Source organism: Herpailurus yagouaroundi, unplaced genomic scaffold, assembly GCF_014898765.1.
Source record: "Herpailurus yagouaroundi ecotype Mexico unplaced genomic scaffold, PumYag 100, whole genome shotgun sequence".
In the NCBI taxonomy this organism is placed as follows: Eukaryota; Metazoa; Chordata; class Mammalia; order Carnivora; family Felidae; genus Herpailurus; species Herpailurus yagouaroundi.
Genome location: NW_024412391.1, coordinates 72,322,699 through 72,334,724, shown reverse-complemented (window position 1 = coordinate 72,334,724; position 12,026 = coordinate 72,322,699).

The window sequence follows — 12,026 nt, the reverse complement described above, 5'->3', positions numbered from 1 at the left end:
CAACAATTTGTTGTTATACTCCAATCATAAGGTGGTATAGTGAATATGAAGTGAGACAAACTTCTGCCATCAATTTAAATCTCACAGTATACTCATTATTAGTCCAAGATTGCTGCTATCAGAAAACTGGTAAGACAAGGAATGTGAATTTTCTATCATGCAACTCAATCTCAAACACCAAACCCTTGCTTGTGAACTCTCTCCAACTCTTGCAGGTATAGTAAACTTCATCTTTAAGAGACCATATGTGTGTGTGTGTGTGTGTGTGTGTGTGTGTGTGTGTGTGTATACACACACTTTTTTTTTTTTTTGGTCATTTACCATCTCATTCATTCTATTAACTGCCTTCTGGCTACATTATGGCTCCTTTGTTGCCAGTGTCAGTGTCCCCACATCTATACTTAAGAACTTATTCTCGGGGTGCTTGGGTGGCTTAGTCGGTTAAGCTTACGACTTCAGCTCAGGTCACGATCTCAGGGTCCATGAGTTCAAGCCCTGCGTCGGGCTCCGGCCGATGGCTCAGAGCCTGGAGCCTGCTTCCAATTCTGTGTCTCCCTCTCTCTCTGCCCCTCCCCCATTCATGCTCTGTTTCAAAAATAAACTTTAAAAACAAAAAATTTAAAAAAAGAAACATTTAAAAAGAACTTATTCTTTTCTTACTTTCATATACTATACTATACTATACTATACTATACTATACTATACTAAATGGTTTATCCTTTCTAACTTAAAATTCTGACCTATTGGAGAAAGTTTCTATATAATGTTGACCTAAATCATTGTAAAACCACATTTCTCATTTATCTACTTTTCTTGCTTCCTGAATTGAAGCTGAATTTGTGATTTGTTTTGTCCCATAGGTTGTAGAAGAATTAGAATACTCTAGTACTTGAAAGGCATTACAGGGGCACCTGGCTGGCATAGTTGGTACAGCCTGTGACTCTTGATCTTGGGGTTGTAAGTTTGAGCCCCACATTTGGTGTAGAAATTCCTTTAAAAATAAAATCTTAAAAAAATGTGGTGTTACATATTCCATTCTTGTCCCTCTGGAACCATGAGACTCTCGTGATGTGGAAAAGCTCAGCCTGCTAAAGGGTAAGAGTCCATGTGGATGAGAAGTGGGGCACCCCATCTGACAGCCAATCCCATCTGCTAGCACTGATGTCATGTTAAATCCTCCAACCCAATCAAGTTTTCAGATAATCACAGATGTGTGAGTGTTCCTAAGTGGCATTAGCAAAAATAAGTCCTGGACTTCCAATTGATAGCTTTACGAACAATGATAAGTGTACAGTTGTTTTAAGTCACTAGGGGTTGGCATAGTTTGTTATGTAACAATTTATAACTAATACACTAACTATCAAGCTTCTCTATCTACCATTGTTCTGTGACCCATGATAGCCATTGTCATTGGTATCTTCATTTATTTTTTTTAAACCAGCACAATCTTGTTTTTCTGTGATCTTCTCTTTAACTTTATTAATACCATTTTAAGAATTCTTTCTCCTATTAGATAGTATGTCCTACTATGTTTTACGGATTTGTAAATACCTCGACATACATGTTTGTTCTAGCAATGCAGAACCATACATGTCCTTTCCGGGCCCATCCAACAGAGTTAATAGTCCTTTGTTTTCTTCTATTTCTCTATTTCTGTATATGATTCTATGGTTGTATGGTTCACTCTCTACTGAAGCTTCAGGAGTTTGCTTGCTATCTCTCTTTTTTGACTATGTACTTCTTATGGTCAGAGATTGTGTCTTGTCAGCTAGGTATCTTAAGTAACCACATTCTGCCTGGCATGAATCCAAGATTCAGTAAATATTTAATGAATTAATGAATGTATAAGTTATGTATTGATGCAGACAGTGAGAGTGAAGGGATGACTGAATCCCTCATTTTAAAGTAACTCTAATTTGTTATCTGCCGTTTCTATTCATATCTCTATAGACATATACCAAGAGATGTGTCATCTATTAATATACGTTTTCTTGTGTATTTCATTTGCTTCCCCAAATAGATTTTAAACTCCTGAGTTGTGGAAAAATAATTATTTCTGTGATATATATTTCCTGGAGATAAATGATTTCTACCATGACTCCCTGGTTCCATGTATTTGATTGCTTTTTTTTTTCTTAATTTTTCTACCTAATACTCATAAAGCTATGTGAAATTTGTAATCCACATAGTTTAATATTATTGGTTTTGAAAACTTCCTGATACCTGGAATTACTGGAAATATCACAGCTTATTACAGAAATAGTCTGAAAATCATAAGAATAAGTACTAATAACATTTTTGTTGGCTAGACACCTAAATTTAAATCTTGATTGCAATAATTTCCCCATCCCATCCATCAATGCTAGTGAAGCTTTAACTTTTAAGTAAGAAACTTGGTAAATGCCAAAATTGTACATGTTTTCTTTCTGCTATTGTTAATTCAGTTGTTGAAAACATGGCAGCTATTTCTAGTCCAAGAATACCTTATTCTGGCCAGGAAAATATGTTTCTTTTGCAAAGGGATTTATCACTTCTATTAAGACAAAATAAAACAATACAATTTAGAGCACGTCCTCATGGTCATGGGTGACCAGCATCAATGTCACACAAAAACAGTAGCACACTATTCTTGTTTAGGTATTTCTACATTCATAGACTAACATATACATATATATGTTTTCAAACTAAGCTGTCTGTACTACTAAGTTTCCACTGTCTGGTAAAGAGGACTATACATATGTAGAACACTTACACATATTTATTTATATTTTTCTAGGAAGTGGGTTGTCCCTGAATGTTTGCTGTACAGAAGTAACGAAGTCCTACAAGGCCTTCCATATTTTAATTTAATCACTTAATATTACATATTTTTCTAGATTATGGAAGTGCACTTGTGAGGTTAGTTCCATACTTAACAATCCCATTTACTGTACTTGTGGCTGCTGTTTTATCACTCTTAGAGACAAATAGAAGTTAGAATAATTACTGCATTTATTTCATTCAATATCGAGATTTATAATCTATTCTTCAAAAATTTTTTTAAGTTTATTTATTTATTTTGAGAGAGACAGAGAGCAGGGAAGGGGCAGAGAAAGAGGAAGACAGAATCCCAAGCAGGCTCTGAGCTGTCAGCACAGAGCTCAACGCAGAGCCCAGCCCTACAAACTGTGAGATCATGACCTGAGCCGATACCAAGAGTCAGAGCCCAACCTACTGAGCCACCCAGGCACCCCTATTTTTCAAAATTTTAATAAGAAACCAAAAAAAAATTGCTCTTTCTATAATTGCAAGACATTTTCCTGTTAAGGAATTTTTATTATTTTTAGAAATTCTCTATGCAACTATTTGATAAACAAGTAGATTTGTCAAAGTGTATAATTCATTGAATATTGCCTGAAATGTTACTGATTATAAAATATTTTAAAAGATCTTTTAAGAGATGTAAAAAATAATGCTATGTAATCATCTGACTCCTATGTAAAAGTGTATGTATGTGTTGAAGAATAGATGCAGGTTGTTAAGAAAAGTGGATGATAACCAAAAAAATCATAGCTCTCCCAAGACAATCTAGTTCAACCAATTGCCTTTTGTCATCTTTCCATAATCATTGATTGTCCCTTTGGGTTAGAAACATTTGGGTAGGTTTACAAAAGCTTTAATGAGTCAGAAAGAAGTCAGAAAACATTTGCAACTTATAAAAGTCTTCTCCTGATTCAAAGCAACGGCATCTTTGTACCCGACTTACAAACCGGATCACATTCAACACACTGCAAGGGTATTTATTTAAACAGATTATCTGTAATGGAATTCAGTATTCAAGCAAAAATAAAGAGTACTCACAAAGGAATCTGTCTGAATAAGGAGACTTAAATAAATAAACAAATAAATAGTCACGGTGTTTAGCCAGCAAAGTATATATTAAACAAATGGCAAGTCTTCTGGAATCCTCTGGAATCTCTTCAATGGAGAAAATGCTGACTTATAATAAAGATATACAAATTTGCATTAACTGACCACTCAAATAATTATTTGAAATTGCCCAGCTAAAAAATTATAAAATTACAGAATTTCTTACATTGTACACGGCAATTAGCCTTGTGAGAAACTCTGTACTATACTAACATGTCTTCTAATAATTATTAAAAAAAAATTATATACCCTTCCTTGCAGTGAATTTTGCCATAAATTAAATCACTATGAAAACTGGTAGCCACAACTTCCGATTCTTAGTTTACTAAGCCAGGCTGCTTTCCCTAAACAGATATTCAATCCCCTGAAATCCTTTTCTGTATAGGTCAGACCCATTAGATCCAAATAACAAACAGAAACACCAGGAGAAGAATTTTACAGATTTCAAGGAATACAAATTTACACTGAAGTCCGTTGTTAGAATCACTGTAAAATGCAATTCTACATGTAGAGCCCCTGCTACAGATATATGTGTGTATCTGCAGCTTAGGAAGCAGAAATTAATTATGGTGGTTAAGATGTCTTAAGTTAGTCCCAGGGAGAAAAAGAGTTAGCAGATTCGCTTGAATTTATAACTTCTGTTCTAATGCTCCATTCTCTCCCTAGATGTTAAGCACAGATTTTTCTTATTAAAGATGTTTTGGGAGGGTAGGTCATCGTTTTCCTGTCAAGATCACCCCTTGTCATGAGTCAGACTCATCCAGCTAATCTCTAGTGATTTCCTTCAAGCACAGTTTCACTAGAAAAGATCTTTACATTAAATTTTAACCCCACTGTTTCTTCTCCAAGCAGAAAATATTTGAGAAACATTAAAAATGAATATGTTCTGGTGATGTGGAATGAATTAGAAATTAAAGACAAGAGGTTTCTTATGATACGTGTTTTCTTCAATACAGAAGTGGCATTCAAAATATTCATATTTCACTGCCAACTTTAATATTAAATGCTAAAGCCATGAAATTTTCAGTGAACTTAACTTGATCTTGTGGCTGTGTAGACATAAAGCAGGTTAGAGGGCTATTAGTCATTAGCAATTTACCACGATCATTAGATTCTTGTAGCATAAATTCAGAGGAAAATCATCCTGCTTACTTCATACCTTGTTTCCCAGAAAAGGAAGTTAAAGAGCGCATATACACACACTGTAACCCAATATGTGAAACATTAGGGAGTTTTGAGAAATTCCTTTTTTCCCCAAGTGTGTTCTCTTATTTTATATGTCTGAAAAGGGTTGCAAGACCAAAAATTGTGATGAAAGCATCCAAGATTTCTCAGGAAAAAAAAAATCAATGTAAGACAGAGGAAAATAATATATAGTGTTCTATATAAAGCACCAACTTTCCTGAAAATTAATATTTAAAAACTCAATGCCTCATATATTTTAAGTTGCTATGGTATGTTTTTATTAGGAATTTAAAAAAAGTTATAACAACTAATAGAATAAAAATGAAAGATTTTAGGCATTTTCACTGCAAAATTTTACACTACTTTTAGTATCATATATTATTCTGAAATTGGAATAATATTAATTAGATTTTTTGTAAAATGATTTTGCTTTACTTATGGTCATAACACTTTAACATTTGCATCAACTATTGGATCCAAATCAAATCAAAGTCTTGTAAAATTGTTCTTCATAGGTAGTTATTATGAAATGTTTTCAGAAAAAGTTCCCTTTAACACAAATGTATTAAATTCTCTGATAGCTTTCCAAATAAGATGTATCACATAAGTGATTCTTTGGTTCTTCAACATGGTATTCTCAGCGCCTAACAGCGTACCTGCCACATACTGTGGTTTCCAAGGTATTTGATGAAGGAATGTATGATTACCGACTTTAAACTCAGCTACATATATCTTTTAAACATTCATACTCTGATGCAAATAAATATTTAGTCTCACTTCAAACACTTTATTATATTGGAATCTAAGGAAAAGCAACACTACAGAAATTGTAGGTCAGAAGAAAAACAGTAGTGAACTTTTTTTTGCAGGGGTTAGGAGCACACAATTATTCATTCAATGCAAAAGACATAGATATATATGGTTTACAGAAAGACATACAAATTGGATAATGAATTATATAAGTGATGTCAGGATCTCAAGAAACAAAACAAGTGAACCAAACATGCCATAGTAAATCTAAAGGGGGTCATAAAATAGAGTCTAATTATTCTCAGGTATCAGGCAGATTCATTCTAGCATGTCTTTACTTTTCCCAGTTTCCTTGATCTTTGACACTCATTTTTGTTATGACAGTTCTCTTTTATTTTCTAACAACTTTTTACATCTTAGTAATGTATTTTCATGCATATAACTCCATGATTTTTAAAGAGATATTCCATTTTATAAATAATGCAACTAAATATTGTTAATGTTATAGAATTATAAAAGAAAAAATATTTTGTTCCTATTTTACGTTTAGGTAGGATTGGATTACTAGAAAAATAATTTAAAAGGATGTTTATGGGAAATAAATAATACACATAAAAGTCATTTTAAAGCAAGTACATAGATGAAACACTTAAAAGTGTATTAACTGTGCATCCTTTATTAAGTCATAACACTATATTTTTACTGTTTTTATCAGCAGCAGATTATTATTTATCGATCAACTTCTCATGTATTGAGTTAAATAATAATCAACTTCGGGATGTCTGGGGTTAGAAGCCGACTCTTGGTCTCAGGATTGTGAAATCGAGTCCCACATCTGGCTCTACACTGAGAGTAGAGCCTGTTTGAGATTGGCTATCTCCTTTTCTTTCTCTGCCCCTCCCCTGCTTGTGCTCTCTCTCTCAAAATAAATAAATAAACTTAAAAAACTAATCAACCTCACAATATATACTTATCTCTTACAAATCTGTATTTTATGAAAATGTTAGTAAATACATGAAGAGCCCTAAATATTTTAATCTCATTGAATAAATAAAAATCAATCATTTCATATAAAAGAGAATTTAGATAAACCTTCTAAGAAATAATTTAAAAATTATATATTCTTTCATAAGTTGGCTGATTTAGTAGTATAAGATGTCAAAAATTCCTCAGAATTATAAGATTTTTCCTTCCATTAAATCAAAAGCATTCTTCGGGTTTTCCTTTGAAAATTTAAGTACCGATAATATATAATCATGTCAAAATAAATCTAATTTATTTATATTTCTAGAGTATAATTTTTAATTTTTATAAATCATCACTTTAAATAATAAAATTATATTCCATATTTATTCAATAATCAATAACCTCAAAATAGCATGAAAGTACAGAGAAGAAAGCTTGCTTGTCAATTGTTAAATCCAATGAATGTCTGAAGCAAATGTATATAAATAAAGGGTTATCCAAACTTAAACATCTATTCAAGTAGTGTCATCAGAGAATTATCTGTCTAGTTTTTCCCTCAACATGGGTAAAATTAGTATTTCTTAAAGGACTGCGGACAAATTAAACATGCAGAAAAACAGCAAAATGGATCACAGGAATTTCAACATTCCATTGTACACATTTCTTTGTATGTGTATTAGGCACATTAGAGGCTGCATCACTCTGAGTCAGTCAGAATATATCAAGTCATTTACTTGTTTTAAATTCACAATAGCGTATCAATTATATATAATTACATACATATTATTATATAGCCTTGATTTTTCTGGGCAGGCTCTTTGATTACGGTTACTACAGTTTCCTTGTATCCTACAACTATAGCTTCCTAGAAGATAGTGTTATTAACCTCTGTGGCAAACTCTGCTGTGACTGGGCAAGCTTTCCCTCTTTTATCACAGCCATGTTCTTTTTTGTGCACAAAAGTAATTTGCAGCTCTATCAATCTGCTGAGAGGGTCTCCCTAGGATGTCTCAGATATTTCCCTTGAACAATATTAAGTGTCTCAAAATGCATACAAGTATACCCTAGAGTATAGTCAAATTGTATCCAACCATGAATTTGAGGTGCTGAATTCACAATAAATTTGTTGGAAGGTAGTTGAGGGATAAGTCTATTTCCTTCCAAAGTATGAGCTACCATATATTGAACTGTATACCATATATACCGGTCATTATGTGATGTGTTTTACATGCAATGTTTCATTTTCTCCTCTCCTTATCCTAAGAGTAGGGTCGACCTTCACATCTGCCTTACAAATGAAGAAAAATGACAGGGCACCTGGGTGGCTCAGTCAGTTGAGCGTCGGACTTCAGCTCAGGTCATGATCTCACGGTTCTTGAGTTTGAACCCCGTGTGGGGCTCTGTGCTGACAGCTCAGGGCATGGAGCCTGCTTCAGATTCTGTGGCTCCCTCTCTCTCTGCTCCCCCCCTGCTCACACTCTGTCTATCTCTCCCAAAAATAAATAAAGATTAAAAACAAAATGAAGAAAAACGAAATCCAGAGAGAATAATTAACTTGTGTGAAGTTAATGGCAGAGCTGAGATTCCAACTCTGTAGGATTCCAGAGTTTTAGCTGAGGTCGTTATAAAAATGTCTTTGTGTTTTAGGAAAACATTTTAAAGGTATAATCTACATACAAATAAAGACACCTATTAAAGTACCTTTTAATGTGTTTTGACAAATGCATACACATATGCAACCACCATGATAAATCAAGATATAACATTTCCATCATTGCAAGTTTTCTTGTAACTTTTCAATCAATTGGCCCCCTATACTCAGCCCCAAACTACCAACAACCTACTTTCTATCATTATAGTTTTGTATTTTATGATTTAATTTAGATAGAACCACCCTTATGGAATTTTTTTGTATCTTTTTTCTATACCTCACCATATTTTTTTAATATTCATCCATGCTGTTGTGTTTATTGGTGTATGCTGTCTATATTGTTTATATCGGCTGTTGTATAAATCCCTATAATTTATTTTAATTGTTAAATACTTCTCTGCTGTACCCATATACCAATATTTGTTTAGACATTCATCTGTTGATGAATCTTTTGGTTGTTTCCAGGTTTTGGCTATTCTGAATAAAACTGCTATGAATATTTGTGTCAAGTCTTTGTGTGGATAAATACAAATCTATTTTTTCTTAGATATGTACTCAGAAGTAAAATTACTTAGCCATATGATAATTGTATTTTTAACTTTATAAGACACAAGGGGTGCCTGGGTGGCTCAGTTGGTTAGGCGTCCAACTTCAGCTCAGGTCATGATCTCATTGTTCTTGAGTTCAAACCCCGTGTTGGGCTCTGTGCTGACAGCTCACAGCCTTGGAGCCTGCTTTGGATTCTGTGTCTCCCTCTCTGTCTTTTCCACGCTCTCTCTCTCAAAAATAAATAAACATTAAAAACATTAAAAAAAAACTTTACAAGACACGATGAGTGTTTATATAAACTAAGTTTTAAGTCTTATTTCCCTAACGACCAATGATTTTGAGCATCTTTTCATGTACCTATTGATCATTTGTATTGTATTTCTTCCTCATGGAAATGTGTGTTCAAAAAATTTTTTACCAAAATTTAATTTGGTAGTTTATCTTGTATTAAATTGCAGATGTTCTGTATAGTTTGGATATAAGCATATGTGTGTGTGTGTGTGTGTGTGTGTGTGTGTGTGTGTGTGTGTGGTTTGTCCTTTCTGGTTTCTGTTCAGTTTAAGATACTTTTGCCTACTTCATTTTTGCTAAGATTTTTGTCTTTTATTTTAGAACTTTTATAAATTTAGACATACATTTAAGTCTATAAAACATTTCAATTTAATTTTTATATAATGTAAGGTAAGTATAAAGTGTGTGTATATGTATGTATGTATATATAATTACACATTTGGTCTTATGAATATTCCTTTTTTCAGCACTGTTGAAATTCTCCTGTTCCCACTGGCTCACCTAAGGCATCTTTGCCAAAAAATCAACTGGCTATATATATATCTGGCTTTTTTCTAGGCTTTCTAGTCTATTTCTTTCTGACTTTATAATAAATATTAAAATTAGGTATTGAAAGTCTTACAGTTTATTCTAAAATAAAAGTTTTAGCTATCCCAAGTCCTTTGCATTTCATACAGATTTTGGTATCAGTTTTCCAACTTAAAAAAAAAAAAAGCCGACTGAAATTTTGATTTGTACTAAGTTTAATATACAGAACAATTTTGGAAAGAATTAAAACATCTTAACAATATAAGCCTTCTCACCTAGAAATTTTAATTTCCTTGAACAATACTTTTCAGTTCTCATTACATATTTTGTAAAATGTATCCCTAAGTATTTCCTGCTTTATGATGCTGTAGTAGATGATACTGTTTTCTTAATTTCAATTGGAAACTGTTCACATAGTATATAAAAATGTCATTATATATTTTTTATATACTCACATTATAAGTGATTTTGCTAAACTTGTTTTAGATACAGCAGTTAGTTTATTTTTGTTTTCTTTTGTTTATTACTACTCCTTAGGATTTTCTATAGACTTGAATATTTTTTTACTGTAAATATAGTTTTCCTTCTTTGTGTGTATTTTATCTCCATTTGGTTTATTTTCAATGCCTCTACAAAGGGCTACAAGGTCTAGAACAATGTTACACAGAAATGTTGACAGTGACCAGACTTGGCTTATTGCCCATATTAGTTGTTAAGCATCCAATCTTTCACCACTAAGCATGATGTTAGCTGTAGATTTTTGAAGATGATTTTTATGACGTTGAAGACGTTTTCTTTAATTCCTTTTTTTGCTGAATTTCTGTTATGAGTGGGGCCGAATTTATCACATTCTTTTACTGAAGCTCTTAAGATAATTGTATTATTTATTCTCTCTAAGTCTGTTGATATGGTGAATTATACTGATTGATTTTGGAATATTAAATAAAGCTTATTGAGATAGAATCTGGGTGGCATCACTCTTTTTTATATATTGCTGGATAACATTTGCTTATATTTTGGTAAATATTTTAGCTCTAATGTTTATAAGACAATCAACTGTAGTTTTATCTTCTGAAATATCTTTATTTCAGTTGGGTAAGTCTGGCTTTGTAATAGGAGTTGAGAAGATTTCCTTATTCTTTATTTTTGAAAAACAAGTTTAGAATATTGTTGTTATTTATTTCTAAAATGTATAATAAACTTTACCAGTGAAGTCATTTGGCCCTGGAATTTTCTTCGTGTGAAGGTTTTCAATTAAGTTCTGCAATAGCATAGCTCTAGTCAGATTTGTATTTTCTCTTTAGTCAGCTTTGTTATTTTTTTTCTTTCAATGAATTTCTCTATTTTACCTAAGTTAAATATATTGGTGTAACTTTATTCATACTATTTCCTTTTGATTCTTTTAATGACTACAAGATCTCTAATATTGTTCTCTGGGGGGGGGGGGTTGGTTCCTGATGTCAGTAATTTGTATTTTCTCTTTTTAATTTTCTTGATTATTCTTGTTAGAAGTTTTTAAATTTTATTAATTTTTTAAAATATCAATCTGGTGACTTGTTTATTTTCTCTATTGTTTATCATTTCTCTATTTCATATATTTCTGCTATTTATTATATCCTTTCTTCTATATACTTCTGGCTTAATTTGCATTTTGTTTTATCTTTAAAAGTAGAAGCTTTGTTTTTCTTTTTTTTTCATGTAATTATTTTTATTTAAATTTAAAATGCAAAAAAACCCTCCTCCACTCCTCCTTTTTTTTTTTAATATATGAAATTTATTGTCAAATTGGTTTCCATACAACACCCAGTGCTCATCCCAAAAGGTGCCCTCCTCAATACCCATCACCCACTCTCTCCCCCCTCCCACCCCCATCAACCCTCAGTTTGTTCTCAGTTTTTAAGAATCTCTTATGCTTTGGCTCTCTCCCACTCTAACCTTTTTTTTTTTTTCCTTCCCCTCCCCCATGGGTTCCTGTTCAGTTTCTCAGGATCCACATAAGAGTGAAACCATATGGTATCTGTCTTTCTCTGTATGGCTTAATTCACCTAGCATCACACTCTCCAGTTCCATCCACGTTGCTACAAAAGGCCATATTTCATTCTTTCTCATTGCCACATAGTATTCCATTGTGTATATAAACCACAATTTCCTTATCCATTCATCAGTTGATGGACATTTAGGCTCTTTCCATAATTTG